This window comes from Artemia franciscana, chromosome 8 (assembly GCF_032884065.1).
Source record: "Artemia franciscana chromosome 8, ASM3288406v1, whole genome shotgun sequence".
NCBI classification, from domain to species: Eukaryota; Metazoa; Arthropoda; class Branchiopoda; order Anostraca; family Artemiidae; genus Artemia; species Artemia franciscana.
Window position 1 is genome coordinate 4636009 of NC_088870.1, and position 16580 is coordinate 4652588.

A 16580-nucleotide genomic window follows, 5' to 3' on the forward strand; every position below is an offset into this window, starting at 1 on the left:
TGAGAAAATTTGCCTTATTTTGGAAAATAGGGGGAAACACCCCCTAGAAGTCACAGAATCTTAACAAAATCACACCATCGCATTCGGCGTATCAGAGCTCCTATCTACAAAAATGTGGACTTTCGTTTTTTTCGCCAGAAAAGAAATCACGGGTGCGTGTTTATTTGTTTGTTTGTTTTTATTTCTTTCTTTTCCCCAGGGGTCATCGTATTGACCAAGTTGTCCTAGAATGTCGCAAGAGGGCTCATTCTAACGGAAATGAAAAGTTCTAGTGCCCTTTTTAAGTGACTAAAAAAATTGGAGGGCACCTAGGCCCCCTCCCACGCTCCTTTTTTCTCAAAAGTCAACAGATCAAAATTTTGAGCTAGCCATTTTGTTCCGCATAGTCAAAAACCATAATAACTATGTCTTTGGGAATGACTTACTCCCCCACAGTCCCTGGGGGAGGGGCTGCAAGTTACAAACTTCGACCAGTGTTTACATATAATAATGGTTATTGGGAAGTGTACAGTCGGTTTCAGGGGATTTTTTTTTGGTTTTGGGGGTGGGGTTGAGGGAAGGGGGCTATGTGGGAGGATCTTTCCATGGAGAAATATGTCATGGGGGAACAGAAATTCAATGAAAGGGCGCAGGATTTTCTAAAATTACTATTAAAAACAATGAAAAAATAAACATGGAAAAGTTTTTTTTCAATTGAAAGTAAAGAGTAGCATTGAAACTTAAAACGAACAGAGATTATTACGCATATGAGGGGTTCTAAAAATACTTTAGCTTAAAGAGCGAGGTATTTAGTAGGAGATAAATACCTCGCTCTTTGTGCTATAGTATTTTTAGTAATTTCAACTATTTATGCTACGGCCTTTCTGATTCAGGGGTTATTCTTAAAGAATTGGGACAAAACTTACAATTTAGTGTAAAGAACGAGGTATTAACGAGGGTACGAACCCTCGCATATACATAATAAAAATTAAAGAATATAAAAGTTTGTTACGTAAGATAATTCTTAAGTTACGTATATTTTTTACTAATAGAAAAATTCGTTAAAAATTAAAATTTATAGTTGCCTTTTTATGTAACCGAAAAATTGCAAGGCAACTAGGCCTCCTTCCCCATCCCTTATTTCTCAAAATCGTCTGATCAAAACTAAGAGAAACCCATTTAGCCAAAAAAAGAATTAATATGCAAATTTCATTTTAATAATTTATGTGTGGAGAGCCAAAATCAAACATGCATTAATTCAAAAACGTTCAGAAATTATATAAAAAAACTAGTTTTTTTTTAACTGAAAGTAAGGAGCGACATTAAAACTTAAAACGAACAGAAATTACTCCGTATATGAAATGGGTTGTCCCCTCCGCAATCCCTCGCTCTTTACGCTAAAGTTTGACTCTTTGCCACAATTCTGCTTTTTAATACAATTGAAAGCTTTAGCGTAAAGAGCGAGGGATTGCGGAGGGGACAACCCATTTCATATACGGAGTAATTTCTGTTCGTTTTAAGTTTTAATGTCGCTCCTTACTTTCAGTTAAAAAAAAAACTAGTTTTTTTTTATGTAATATTCTTTTGAAACGAAAGACATCCGTAATTGTATCATTGAGTGTCATAAAAGTTATAAAGTAGGCGGGGCCAAACAAAAGGTAAATACAGCAGAATACAGGAAATCAGATTTCAGTTCGTTTTAAAAAGTAATTGATAAAGTTAAAAGCTACCGATAAAACAAGCTTATAAATTTTAATCTTTTCGTTCTCTTTTTTTAGCAAAGTTTTCCGGTGGCTATGATTCATTTTCTCTTTTGTTAGCACATAAAGATAAGGTGAAATTTAATAATCGTAACACAGTATATAATTCACTAGTAGATGACTTTCTTCTCTCCTTCCACAGGAAGTTATCAACTGGGATATTGTTTACAAATGGGATTATCAAATTGCATAAATTTTCAGGAATAATATCCCAAGGAAGATCGTTCCAGATAGAAGTGCAACACCAGATGAAGCTGTTCCTCAAGCACTCGGTTCTTGACGTGTCCTCTTTTAGATCATTGGACCAAGCTGTGTGCCTAAGTATCTGCCTTGACGGCTGGGCAAAGGGGGTTGGGGGGCACAAGGCGAAGGCGTGGAAGGCGAATTTGTGTACTTGTAGAGAACAGCCATCGATGCTACATCAAACCTTTCATACAGAGGCTGGGGCGAGTCAAGTGTAGAGGTGCAGCCCGCCATATTCTGGATCTTCTTGAGTGGTGCCAACACTCCAGCGTTTTCGTATGAACATCGTTGTAAATTTTCATATTCTTTTCCAAATTTCCAGCAAGATTTTCCGGCAACTAGACTAGGATACATTTTCTCTTTTGGTAGCACGCCAAGATAAGGTAAAATCCAAAAATAATGATGCAGCGTATAATTTACTACCAGAAGGCTTCCTTCTCTCCTTGAAAGTTATCATTTAGGATACCGCTTACAAGTAGAATTATCAAGACGTATAAAGTTTCAAGAGTTATATAATTTCGTAACTTATTCGAAGTGACACATTAAATTCTGCTATTTCCCTGGAAGGAAAATTCACGGAAATGTCTTTCCAGAGGATTTCCTTTAGCTTGAAACTTTTCACGGAAAAGTTTTTTTGCATTCACTTCGATTTGTGTTGGATCTTACGTAGTCTTTGACGCGTGGGAAAAGGGTGTCCGGCTAATTCGCCACGGAAAATTCTCCCCTTGAGCGATTCTCCCCTCCACCTCAAAAATTCCCCTTCCCGTGGGCAATTCACCTCAGTAAATTTTTCTCTCCCCGTAGACAATTCACCCCGGTAAATCTCCCCCCCTCATATAATTACTACCTGGAAAATTTTCCTCTCATGTAAAATTGAGTAGCCGAAAGGAAATTATGCCGAATGAAAAGAATGAAGAAAACAAGGTATCATGGAATATTTTACATATATTCCAAAATGTAAGCAAATTATATGATGTAGAATATCTTATAGTACATATTTTTATATTTTTATTTCTTTTAATTCTTTTTTTTTGTGTTTTAAAATAAGAAAATAATTTGTGTCTTCATATCAAATAACTAATTTTGTCAATTTTGAATTTGCTTGGTTCTGACTTGGAGTTTGACTCGATGATGGTTAAGCTAAATTAAAAAAAAAAGAGAGAAAAAAAGAAAACATCCCTCAAAGGAGGGCATTGATGCAATTAATGGTATGTATAGTATTATTTTTACTAATTAACTATTTACATGACTATAGATTTAACTAACCAAATTTGTGCAAGTTTACAAATAAACTTAACTTCGCAACAAGTTTAAACCTTTTTAGCATTTTAAAAAGGAGTTGCTGACGCTGATACAACTTTTTTTTCTGTCAAAACTCAGCTTAGTGTCCATCAAGTCCAGTTTTTATGCATCATTCTGTAAAGTCATTTTTCGGGGAAATATTAGTCTTTCAAAATTTTTTTCTAAAATGAATATGGTTGTAAAATAAAATTTCATTGCAACTTTTTACGCTGAGTTTAAATATTTAATCACTATTTTTCGGCAATCTACAGATTTGTTGCAAAATATAATTAATAATTAATACAATTAAACTTTAAAGATCTAATTGTATAAAAACCTAAAATATCATTGGTTAAAATCTAAAAAAACTGATTGAATACAAACAAAAGTAAGAAAACTGAATGAAAAGCTTAAAAACTAATTGAATAAAAATCTAAAAAAAAAATAATTGAATTGAATTCTGATAAATTACTGAATAAAAACCTAAAAAAACTATTTGAATAGAAAACAAAAAAATTTATTTGAATAAAAACCTGAATAGAAGCCTAAAAAACTAATTGAATAAAAACATACAAAAAGACTATTTGAATAGAAAACTTAAAAATTTATTTGAATAAAAACCTAAAAACAACTTGAATAGAAGCCTAAAAAACTAACTGAATAAAAACCTAAAAGTCTTATTGTATATAAACCTAAAAACTAACAAAAAAAAAAAAAAAAAACAAACTAGAAACTTTTTATCCTGACTTAACAATCTAACGATATATCACTCTGCAAAATGAATAAATGTACATTTGTGTGCGGAGTTTATAAATTAAAAACAAAAAGAATAGTTGGTGTACCTATTATTTGTTTCCGGTGTATTTGATGGTAAGATCAATTTGGTTCCAGCGGTAAGACATGTAGGGGACTTGTAAGCAATAATCGGCTATTAGGCTACAATTATCTTCAGCGATGAGGGGTTTGCAACTTTTGCAAGTTGGTGTACCTAGTATTTATTTTAAGATCCTTGCAGATTAACAACTTTAGCGTTTAATCGAAGCGAGGAAACAAAACCGAAGTGTTGCCCGCGCAGCACTTCATTCGTCGAAGCCGAACAAAGGTTGCCGCAACACCTCACGTTGCCCATGCAACGTAGATCTAGTTTAGTTTAAATTGTGTTTGTTTATGTTGTGTAAACTATGTTACGTTTTTATGTTTATGTTGCTGGGAAAATGTTTGTTATTTAGTTTTTATTGTGTTTATTTATGTCACGTTTATGTTTAATGCTACTTATTTGTGCTAGACTTGAGACCCTTTATCCGTGTGGTAAGGGGTTCGAGTCCTGGTGTCGCAGTTTATTTCGTTTGAACGGGGGTCAGCGGCGCGGCTTTGTTAGCTCTGCTAGAGTTGACCTTGCTCAAAATGGGTGCCTGGAGAAATATGGGGAAGGTAAACAGGAAGGGTGCGCGATAGTACAGGATGGCTGACTCCCATCACCTCCTTGCACGTCCTGACTGAAGAGCCGAGAAATGGAGATCAGCACCCACGGCAGGGATTGTAAAATTCAATGCTGTATTTTTCCTTTTACCTTTTTTTATGCTATTCTTATGTTTATGTTTTGTTTATGTTGAGTTTGCTTATGTTTGTGTTGCTTCACGAGTGTATGTTATTTAGTTTATATCTTATTTGTTTATGTTATGTCTGTACATGTTGCTGGGCAGGTTTTTTTATGCTATTTAGTTTATATTGCAATATGAATCATAGAAATCTTTAGCTAACCTATCCTTACTATATATCCCTTTCTCATATGTGACTAAGAGTCACAAGTCACATATGTGAGGAGTCTAAGTATCTTTAGAAGGAAAGCTGAGGTTCTTAACCTCATTGAAATAAATTTTACATAAATCATTTGATACGTTTTACTTCGAAACACAACGTCACATAGTCGCAAAAGAATTTTTCTTCTTTTTTGCTCAGCGTAATATAATAATTTGTGAAAAAACATTTATTTTATACATTTTGTTTTTATGTTTTTCAAATTACATCAGTTGTTAAAAACTATGATGGTTTACTGTAATTTCAAATACTGCAAAATTTCAAATGAATAATCTAACTGTTAAAACCATTTTGTAATTTTAAATTTTATTTTTGTTAAAATAAAGAAAGGGCTGCAGTTAATATATGATAATAATTAACAAATTATCAAATAATTAAATTAATTTTTTATAATAATTAAATAATTAAAATAGTAAATTAAAAATAAATAAAAATAAATTACTAATTAATTAATTAATTGTAAATAATTTGGTTAATAAATGAAAATTATGTTAAAATTTGACCTTAATTTTTTTGAAGACAGGGGGAGGGTTTAATCATGATTTTACAAAAGACACTAGAGAGGCCGAAACCCCGCCAATGTGACTGTCTAGTTATCAGCACTTTTCTGAAATTGCTAAGTAAGTTATGGTAACGATGCCAAAGAAAACAATAAAAAAAAAATGTATGCCTTAATCCATTGACGGTCGTCAACTTCACCCTTTTTTCGTTTCCGACTTTCACAGAACATCCATACTGGTCTTCATTTCATCGCGTCAACATCCTATTTTCATAAAGAAGTTGCATTCTCATCACGGAGATAAATCTCTCTTAAATTCTAACGCTTCAAAAAAAGTAATTTAATATCTTGCTCTATCAAGTGGAGAAAGATCTCAGATTTCACCGGTTATGGAGATTCTATAATTGTAACTGTCAATCAAAATATTGTAACTTACAATAATCTTGTAACTGTCAATCAATGTTTCCACTTTTCTTTTCAAAGAATCTGAAATACCTCGGCGATTTTCGGTAGAAAATCGGTAGATGGCTCTCAGGGTTCGGTAGAATTTTCAATAGGACTGTTTTTCGTTTTGTGTTATGTTTTTGGAGGTGTTTGAGCGATTTGCGAATAAAGTACCACATTCTAAAACCTCAGAGAGCGATTCCGGAAAGAAAGGCGGGATTTTGTTGATCAATTTTTGTCAAAATTGACTGTGTTTCGAAGGGGAACTTAAGAAGCAGATAGAAGCTTGAAAAATAATGAAATGTATTTAATTTTGAAACTGAGTGTAGTCGTATTTCGTTCATTTTAAAGCTGTTTCCGGGGATTCAGAGTTTTCTGTAGATTTTTGGTAGTTTCGGGATCTTCTTTTTTTGTCGGGAGATAGGGAAGATAGGGATATGGAAGTGGTAGATCCCCCGAAAAATCAGTAGAAGTTGAAACACTGCTGTCATTGCTTAAATCTCCATCAATTGAATGTTAATGGATCTAGGGATGAGCAACTGTTTTCCTAGGAAATGCTTGTTGTAAAGGTGTGAAGGGTATAAAGCAAATTACGTTACTAATGGTTACCGTTCGGTTAAGTCGAATCTTGGAAACTACAGCCGGAAGTCTCTTGCCTCGATTTATCGCTCAGTGTTTTAAATACTTTTAGCCAGGGTTGCCACCCCTCTAGCGATATATCATTATTTCTAGTGATTTTTTATATTGCCTAAACAAAACAAACGCTAATCAGCACATAAATTACTAGATTATTGAAGAAAATAACTAAAACCACCAAAAAATCACTGAAATATGGTAAATTTTGCTCATGGAGCGACAACACCGCTTTTACTTACATCACCAGTGTGTTCACTGTATTATCAGCAAGACATACCGACAACATAAAAACGTGGAAATTTATACAAATCAAGTAAATAAGTATGCTGAGATTGCACTATACCGGCCTAAGCGTCTTAGATAAATCCTTGAAAAATTTGAAATTATCACATAGTAGTGTTGTTGTGTTTTTTACATAATCCTTGCGGTTTTACTAGTGTTGCTGGTGTAGAGCTCTTTTCATAAATTTAATGTACTAAAATTCGTCTGTTTTCCTTTTATTTTCAGATTTGATATAGGTGCTGTTAGGTTTTTTTGTTTATTCACTGATTGGTTACTTTGTTGTAAGTAGCGAAGAGTAAGTAACTTAGGAGAGTGAAAACTAGTGTCAATAAACACAATTAAAATGCCACTTAATGTTCGATGTTTCTTGGCATTTCATTTCAAGCCTCGAAATTGTGTTTCTTTTTTGGAAACTGAGATCAGACACTTATATCATTCCCGGATCAAAAAGTTTCATCTTACAGATCCATTCAAATAGTGGTGTAGAGTTATGTAAACATAAGGGTAAAACTGAACCTAATGAAAAGACGTTTTTCACTAGGTCTTATTTGAGTGCCTATTGATATTTCTGTATAATACTTAAACAGAAATATTATACGTTCCCACTGAAACTAGGGATTTTTTGATAGGCTTGAGTCTGTGACCTGTACCAAAAGGATTATATACTTACATCATTAGATTTATTAGACTCAGCTCTGTCCTATTGACTGAGTCAAGTCAGAGTCACTACTTATTGTCTGAATTATTGGGAGTTGCGTACCCGTTCGTGGTGCTCGAAACCTTGCTCAGCTTTCCTACTTGACTGGATCCAAATACCCACTTTGCCATCATTTCGGTTGAGGATGTGAGTAAGAAATACTAAAATTGCAGTCCATGGACTAGGGTGGGCCCGTAACATTTTAAATACAGCTATCTGAAAAATATTGAAAAGATACAAGTTTTTAAAGCTAGCCTTAAACAAAATGCAAATAAACAAAATAGTAATTAGACAAATGATTGTCTTTCATTGATGAAGAAGCCCGAAATCAGCCCTCCCGACAATTGTTTCTTGCTAGAAGTATGGAGTGTTTAGATACCCCTATTCTGAATACCCTACCGAAAACGTTATTTTTTGATAATGTATATAACAGGTTCAATTGCCTTATTTTCTGGTATCAACCTGTCAATTTCAAACTATTTCAGTTTTTACAACTTTCTTTTCTTTACTAATACTCAAGCTAATTCCCGTTTTTCAGGGGCGCCAGTTATGAAGGTTAAAAGACGTAAGAGCGTCAAGCCAGTGTTGCCATCCACTTGTTATGTAACAACTGTCTAACGTGAAATTGCAAATTGGAACCGCCTTTAATGAGCACGTCCGTACGTCTCTTATCTGTTGAGCCTGAATCGGTGCTCAGACCCGAGTTTTTGTCTGGTGAGCAAAGTTTCAGGTGCGTCAGCTTAGAGAGTAGTCTACATTTATATCCCCTTCGTCTTATAAGGAAGTTGATATGATTCAGGTAATATTGTGTTTCCGTATTCGGATTAATTTTTTAGAGCCCCCCCCCTCTGAATAAATAATCAAATGGTTGTAATTCAGAAACTTTCGAGCAGTGAGGCTTCTACGCTTGGTATGATATATGTACGAACAGGAACACCAATTGGGGGGGAGGGTGAGGGGAGGAAAACGTTTCTAAACCTTTTTACCCTCCCCCTGCCCATATTTTCCGTCACCCATCATATGTTTTCAAAACTGCTCTTATTTGTATTTCTATTGAAAAAATTGCCCCCCCCTATATTTTGCGAACACCTTTTTGTATTTTCATTTAAAATATTGAACAAATCTTTGCATCTCCTCTGCATTTTCTTAAATTGATGCCCCTACGGATGAAGTAGGTACAATTTTTTTTCGAGACGGAAATACGGCCGGTATGTTCAATCTGAGATACCTACATAAATAACTGGAATCCAGTCAAATGTGGATTTCGCGTTTTTTCTCTTTCAATAAGATATTTGATTGAGGTTAAGCTAGGCTAGACTACAGACACATGGATCAAACCGTTCGTGGTAACGAACTGTAAGTAAGGAGTGACCCGGCTCATTAGTAGCCAAAACTCTAACAAATGGAATTTTGATACCGATAGATACATCAAAAGAATCAGATTTTTATGCTAATTTCAAATATATAAATTTCAACAAGTTTAGTCTTACCCAGCATTTCTTAAAAAACGATTAGAAATTAAATAAATAAAAAAGATTTTTCAATTGAAAGTAAGGAGCAATATTAAAACTCAAAATGAACAGAAATTATTTCGTGTCTGAGGGGGTTCGCCCCCTTGTCAATACCTCGCTCTTTACGCTAAAGTTTTCTTAGTACCTTCAAAACAGCTATATATTTCAATTAAACGGTCTTTGTGATTTAGTGTCATTCTTAAAGAATTGGCACAAAATTTGAACTTTAGTGTAAAGAACGAGGTGTTGACTAGGGGCGAAACGCCTCATATACATAATAATTTCTGTTCGTTTTAAGTTTTAATGTTGCTCTTTAGTTTCAGTTGAAATCTTTTTTTTATTATTTAATGATACTCTAATGCCACAAGAGCGAGGAACACAAAGGAACAAAAAAAAAGACTCCGCACATTCAAAATTATTTCTAGCCCTTCCATCCCTTCACCTAAAAAAAATCTCTCCCGATGTGTTATTTCAAATTTAATTATAATTTGCTACCTTTTTTTATGTTTCATCGTCTACTAATCCCAATAGATAGATAAATAGATTGATTCACACGAAAATTGGGTCGTGGTGACATACACAAAACAAGCGAAAAAAAATACAGCAGCAAAACATAGACTGGAAAGACACTAAAACTAATTATTTAAGAAAATCATCACGATACCTCATACCTACCCGGACGAACTTTCCAATATTGTTTATATTTAAGTAACACCTACTTTTAAAATTTCCAAAATCCAATCTTTCCCCCCGACCTCCCTACCAAATATTTCCAAACACAACTCCCTCAACTCCCTTCAATACCCTAAAAAAATCATGCAAAGACTCATCCATCTCTCCACACATAGGGCAACTTTGAGGACCATCCCTCAATCTATTTCTCCCTAAATATTTCCTACGTTCTCCAAGAGGCATAAAATTCCCCCTTACATACATTACCCATTTCAAATCTTCCGAAGCCAATCCCATTTTTAGGTAAATTTCTTCAAGACGAATACTGACACGAACCACTCATTTGACCCGAATTACTAAAAATCAATCATTTATTTAAATCCTGTAATTCGGGATAAATATTGTAAAATGAAGTAATAAACCAGTTTCTCCACGCATGAAGAAAAGGATGTAATAATACTATTTTAAATAATTGTTTGTGGTGCAGCTAAATCCAGTCAATAGAGCTTGGCTTGTCCCCCCCCCCCTCCTCGGCATTCATGCGATAGCTGAAATTCTGTTACAGCATTATTTCTTGAGCATGCATCTTTACTATGTTGCAGCATCCGCTGCAACCATGACGAATAAGTTTCGTCATGACGAATAAGTAGTCATGACGAATAAGTAGTCATGACGAATAAGTAGTCTTGACAATTTCGTCATGACGAATAATTTCGTCATCACTTATTCGTCATGACGAATAAGTTTCGTCATGACGAATAAGATGAATAAGTACTCTAGATTGTTTTTGACCAATTTCTTGGGATTGAATTTAAAACAATGCTTGGTAACCCCCATGTACTTCTTAACAATAAAAAAATAAATTCAACAGACATTACAAAAATCTGGCAATTTGATTCAATTTTAGGAAATCCAATACAAGACGTTTTTAAAATTAAGATCCAGTTGAAGTCCGGTAATGGGGATTTCGCTTGACTGTAACGATTTTTGCTAAAGTGCATTGAATTTGTCTTGCCCTCCCCCTACATGGTATTCATGTAATAGCCAAATTACCGTTGCAGTATTAGTTCTTCACCCTAAATAAGCACTCCATGCTGTTTTTAAACGATTTAAACACGTAACGGTAATAAGGGTGCCGATTAATATAGGGGGGTGACAAGGATTTTTTTAATTATTTTGTAGAAGAAGATACATAAAGGCATTTTCCAAATATAGGAGGAGGGGGGTACTTTTCAATGAAAATATAAGAAATAATCAAAATTGAAGTGGGGCAATTTCCCCCTTCACAATTATTTGTTTATTCATCCCCCTTCCCAGCTCATTTCTAAAGATTAAAGCTCCAAAAGCGCCGATTTCTCTCCGTATTTGAAGCAAAATAAAGAAATAACAAAATATCTTAAGACCTATTCAAAATAAAATGTGTTAATGTGCATCAAGATGTCAAACGCAGAAATTATCAATAGGAAAACTAAGTAGATATTAGTAAAAATATACCATGAAAAAGTAAAGTGACATCGATTGCGGAAGCAGGAGAGCATGCGTCCTAGATTTTTGCCCCCCTCCCTCCCTCAATTTTCAAAACATCTTTTTTGGGTATTTTCATTGAAAATGGTCTGTTTTGGTGTTTTCATGGAACTACGATGAAACGACATATTCCCCTCTTTTGACTTAGAAAAATCAATTTACCCCGTAAAAAATAATAATAATAATAAATCGTTTAATTGGCGCCACTGCAAAAATAGCGTCACCAAAATTAGTAAAACTTTACAAATTAATAGTAAAAAAAGGGAAAAGGAGGAGGAGATCCACTTAGACAACATATGGAATGAAAAATTTTCTTTATTTTCCTCTACATTATAGAATGTAAAAAAAAAAAAATATGCTTCTGAACAATAACACAGATACAGTGCAACAGACATTAAAAAGAACTATCAGTTTGATTCCAGAATAGCCGCAGGTGTTCCATAATAAAATCTTTGGCACATGAAAACCGTGCGTCGAATTTCTGTTGTTAAATGTAGTGGTTATTTGCCAATCAATAAAAATAAAAATAACCTAGCATAAACATTAAATACTTCATCTCCATGGAGACCGTAAAATGGTTCGATAACTTTAAGTTGTTGGAGAATTTAAGATTCTAGATTGGGAATGTAAACAGTAAATTGGTGGGGAAAAATGGTAAATTTGTCACTTTCCCTTTTTCAAAAATCGTATGTGTAATTTTCAGTAGTTTATCTCTATCTTTACAATCAACAGATTTCAAAAACTCATTTACCACACTATGAGTACCTAAGGTCCAATTACGGTCAATCCGTTCAGTTCTGTCTTTAGCTCTTTGCGAAATAAGTCTTCCTTCATTTCCTGATTGTTGCAGATCTTCCACTTCTTTTTTATATCATTCCCTTCAACTTTACCATGGTTAAGCACATTTTCAAAACGTCTTTATCTGTCTTTAACCCTTTCCTCAGCGCTAATTAAGGCCCCAATCCTATCCTCGGAAATCTTATCCATAGCATCCCTTACACATTATTTTTTTTACGGTTTAATGCCTTCTCTACTTCCCTTACTTTTCTCTTATTCTCGTAAGATAATAACTTCTTGCACATACCCCTTCTCTCTTATACCAAACCTAAATCATCTTCTTTAATATTCCTAGCTTCGTCTCGAAATTTCCTCGTTGACTCATCTGCTACTACTTCGCAATATATTTTCCTAGAATATTAAATTCTAAACTCTTTTGTCTGATATCCAACTGTTCTTGGAAAATTTCTCTCAAATTCTCATCCTAGAGTCTATTAAGGTCATAAATACGCGGAAGGTTGCTATTCTTTCTACATTTCAGCTATAAATTACCTCCAGACATTACTAGAGTTTCGTCTTTGCTTTTAACATCAATATGGCTACTACGGCTATGTACCCCATCGACTTGCATCTGTCCTGCTAGTCTTCGGTGCGCAATAATACTGTGATTAGCGGTCTTACTATTATACACGTTCCGAAAATTGGAAAAAAATGCCGAATTCACCCCCTACATTTTAAGAAATAAATTTTACCCCCTCTCCTAAATTGTCGTGAATTGACCCCGCTGTCTATTATTACTCCATCTAAGTATGTTACTCCAATATTTTTTTGGGCCAAGTGATTAACAAATGTGCGAGTAGGACTAACCAAGCCTAGCTTCTGACTTTTTTTCAGACGAATTTGCGTAATGTACATTTTATGACCAATTATCGTGTTGATTACAACTATGTCACTGTATCTACAAAATTGTAGTAGTCTATTTCCATGGCTATTTTCCGTCCATACACCAAATTTACCTAGGCTGTGATACTATCTATCCTATATTATGCTTTGTAGGATACTAGCTAGGATAATTTTTACAGTGGAAAAGCTGTCAACTTTAAGTAATTACTTTTGCTTATTTTTTTTTTCACGATTCAACGTGTCAACACCGCCCAAAATGTGAAACGGCCCTAAAAACCTAATAATTTTGAAATTGACAAATTGCTGTTTTCAGGTATGAATAGACGTAAGATAGTCCAGGGGGGAGGGGGCAAAAATGTTTTCATTTTGATACCTTTGGTATGTTAAGGGGGAAAAAATCAAGATACATTCTTTGCTAAACCTTCTTCCGTTAATTAGGGCGTTCAAATTAGCCGTCTCATATTTTAAGCTTATGAAATATTGACATCATTCGTACTCAGGTGAAAGTTGAATAATCTTAGTCCAATATTCTCTTCAAGTTGAAAACAAATGGTTTCTGGATATTCTCAAGCGTTTTAACTAACACAGGAAATCCATTTCAAGTCTGGAAAATTTCAAGATCTCTTGAAGCTGTTTCTCTACCTCAGAAACGGAATTTCGCCGGTTGTCTTCAAGCTGTAGAGAGCTTGGAAACCAAAAAGAGTTCTTGCAAAAAGATAAACGGATCCTAATTTTTTCGTTGAACAATACATTTTAGAAAAGAGTCATGCGTTTTATTAAATTTTGAAGAAAAAAAAAACGGGAGGAAACACCACATTCTTTTTATAAACGGCAGAGCACAATCGTAACCCTTACCTAGGGGATTGATTATTAATTTCTCAGGTAGGGGGGCAGGTGTAGTGGGTCAAAATTCAGAAAAGGTACACTTTTAGGCCATGGTTTTTGAATTTCCCGGAGGATGGGTTACATGGGAGAATCTTTCGATGGGGGAATGGGCTTTTCCATGAAGGGAGAGTCAGATTTCCCAGTGTTAGCTAAAAACGATCAGAAATCCAATAAAAAACAAGTATTTTCAACTGAAGGTAAGGTGCAACATTAAAACCTAAAACGAACAAAAACTATTGTGTATATGAGGGGGTCGCCCCCTCGTCAATTTATCGCTCTTTACGCTAAAGTTTTTTAAGTACTTTTAAAAGGGCTATTTATTCTAAAAAAAAGCTCTAAAAAAAACTATTTGTTCTGTAAAAGAGCAAATATATATATTACTATACTACTATATAATACTATAGTACTTCAGCTTTAATTTTAACTACTATATAATAGTAGGAAGGAGCGACCCGGCTCAATAGTAAACGAAAGTCTAATAAACGTAATTTTGATACTAATTAAATAAAAAACTAGATTTTTTAACTGAAAGTAAGGAGCGACATTAAAACTTAAACGAACAGAAATTACTCCGTATATGAAATGGGTTGTCCCCTCCGCAATCCCTCGCTCTTTACGCTAAAGCTTTTAATTGTTTTAAAAAGTAGAATTGTGGCAAAGAGTCAAACTTTAGCGTAAAGAGCGAGGGATTGCGGAGGGGACAACCCATGTCATATACGGAGTTTCTGAACGTTTTTTAATTAATGCATGTTTGATTTTGGCTCTCCGCACATAAATTATTAAAATGAAATTTGTATATTTATTCTTTTTTTTTTGGCTAAATGGCTTTCTCTTAGTTTTCATCAGACAATTTTGAGAAATAAGGGGTGGGGAAGGAGGCCTTGTTGCCCTCCAATTTTTCGGCTACTTAAAAAGGCAACTAGAACTTTTAATTTTTAACGAACGTTTTTAATAGCAAAAAATATACGTAACTTAAGAATTAACTTACGTAACAAACTTTTATATTCTTATATTTTTATAATGTATACGAGGGAGTTTGTACCCTCGTTAATACCTCGCTCTTTACACTAAATCGTAAGTTTTGTCCCAATTCTTTAAGAATGACCCCTGAATCAGAAAGGCCGTAGAATAAATAGTTGAAATTACTAAAAATACTTTAGCATAAAGAGCGAGGTATCTATCTCCTCCGTAATACCTCGCTCTTTATGCTAAACTATTTTTAAAACCCCTCATATGCGTAACAATCTCTGTTCGTTTTAAGTTTCAATGCTACTCCTTACTTCCAATTGAAAAAAAAAACGTTTTCATGTTTATTTTTTCATTGTTTTTTATAGTAATGCTAGAAAATCCTGCGCCCTTTTCATTGAACACGCACCCGTGATTAGTCTTCTGGCAAAAAATACGGAATTCCACTTTTTGTACACAGGAGCTTGAAATTTTGCTTTAGGGTTCTCTGATACGCCGAATGCGATGGTGTGATTTTCGTTAAGATTCTATGACTTTTAGGGGGTGTTTCCGCCTATTTTCCAAAATAAGGCAAATTTCTCAGGCTCGTAACTTTTTATGATAAGAATAAACTTGATGAAACTTATATATTTAGAATCAGCATGAAAATCCGATTCTTTTGATGTACCTTTTAGCATCAAAATTCCGTTTTTTAGAGTTTCGTTTACTATTGAGCCAGGTCGCTCGTTACTACAGCTCGTTACCACGAACTGTTTGATAGGTACATCAAAAGAATCGGATTTTTATTCTGATTTTAAATTTACAAGTTTCATCAAATTTTGTCTTACCCGTCAAAAGATGTGAGTCTGAAAAAATTTACCTTATTTTGGAAAACAGGGGGATACACCCCCTGGAAGTCATAGAATGTTAAAGAAAATCACACTATCGCATGCAGCGTATCAGAGAACCTCACTGTAGAAATTTCAAGCTTCTATCTGCGAAAATGTAGAACTTGTATTTTTGGCCAGAAGACGCGATCACGGGTACGTGTTTTTTTTTTTTTTTTTCTTTCTTTTTCCCAGAGACGATTGTATCGACCCAGTGGTCCTAGAATGTCGTGAGAGGGCTTATTCTAACGTAAATGAAGAGTTCTATTGACCTTTTTAAGTGACCAAAAATTGGAGGGCACCTTGGCCCCCTCCCACGTTCATTTTTTGCCCAAAGTCAAAGGATCAAAATTTTGAGATTGTCATTTTGTTCAACATTGTCGAATAACATAATAAGATGTCTTTGGGGACGACTTCCTCCCACAGGGTCCCTGGGGGAGGGACTGCAAGTCACAAACTTTGACCAGTGTTTACATACAGTAATGGTTATTGGGAAGTGTACAGACGCTTTCAGGGGGATTTTTTTGTTGAGGAGGGGGGGGGGGGTTGAGAGGAGGAAGCTGCGTGGAACGATCTTTGTTTTGAGGAATTTGTCATGGGGGGAAAGAGATTCCATGAAGGGGGCGCAGGATTTTCTAGCATTATTAAAAAAATGAAAAAAATAGATATGAAAAAATTTTCAAACTGAAAGTAAGGAGCTGCATTAAAACCTAAACCGAAAAGAAATTATTACACATATGAGGGGTTCATCTCCTCCTAAATACCTTGCTCTTTATGCTAAAGTACTTTTAGTAATTTCAACTATTTATTCAACTAATTTATACGGCCTTTCTGGTT

General features: G+C 34.5%; 1 long non-coding RNA gene across 2 annotated transcripts in view; it reads left to right on the forward strand.

Moving 5' to 3' along the window:
* LOC136029892 (uncharacterized) overlaps positions 1–10230 on the forward strand; it is a 268714-nt gene extending 258484 nt beyond the window's left edge. Inside the window, exon 10 of one of the 2 annotated variants that reach the window (XR_010618136.1) lies at positions 8178–10230. This is a non-coding gene — a long non-coding RNA (uncharacterized LOC136029892). Of the gene's footprint in view, positions 1–1940; positions 3990–8177 lie in introns of those variants that run through there. The other variant, XR_010618135.1, reaches the window with a different exon arrangement.
* Positions 10231–16580: the final 6350 nt, after the last annotated feature.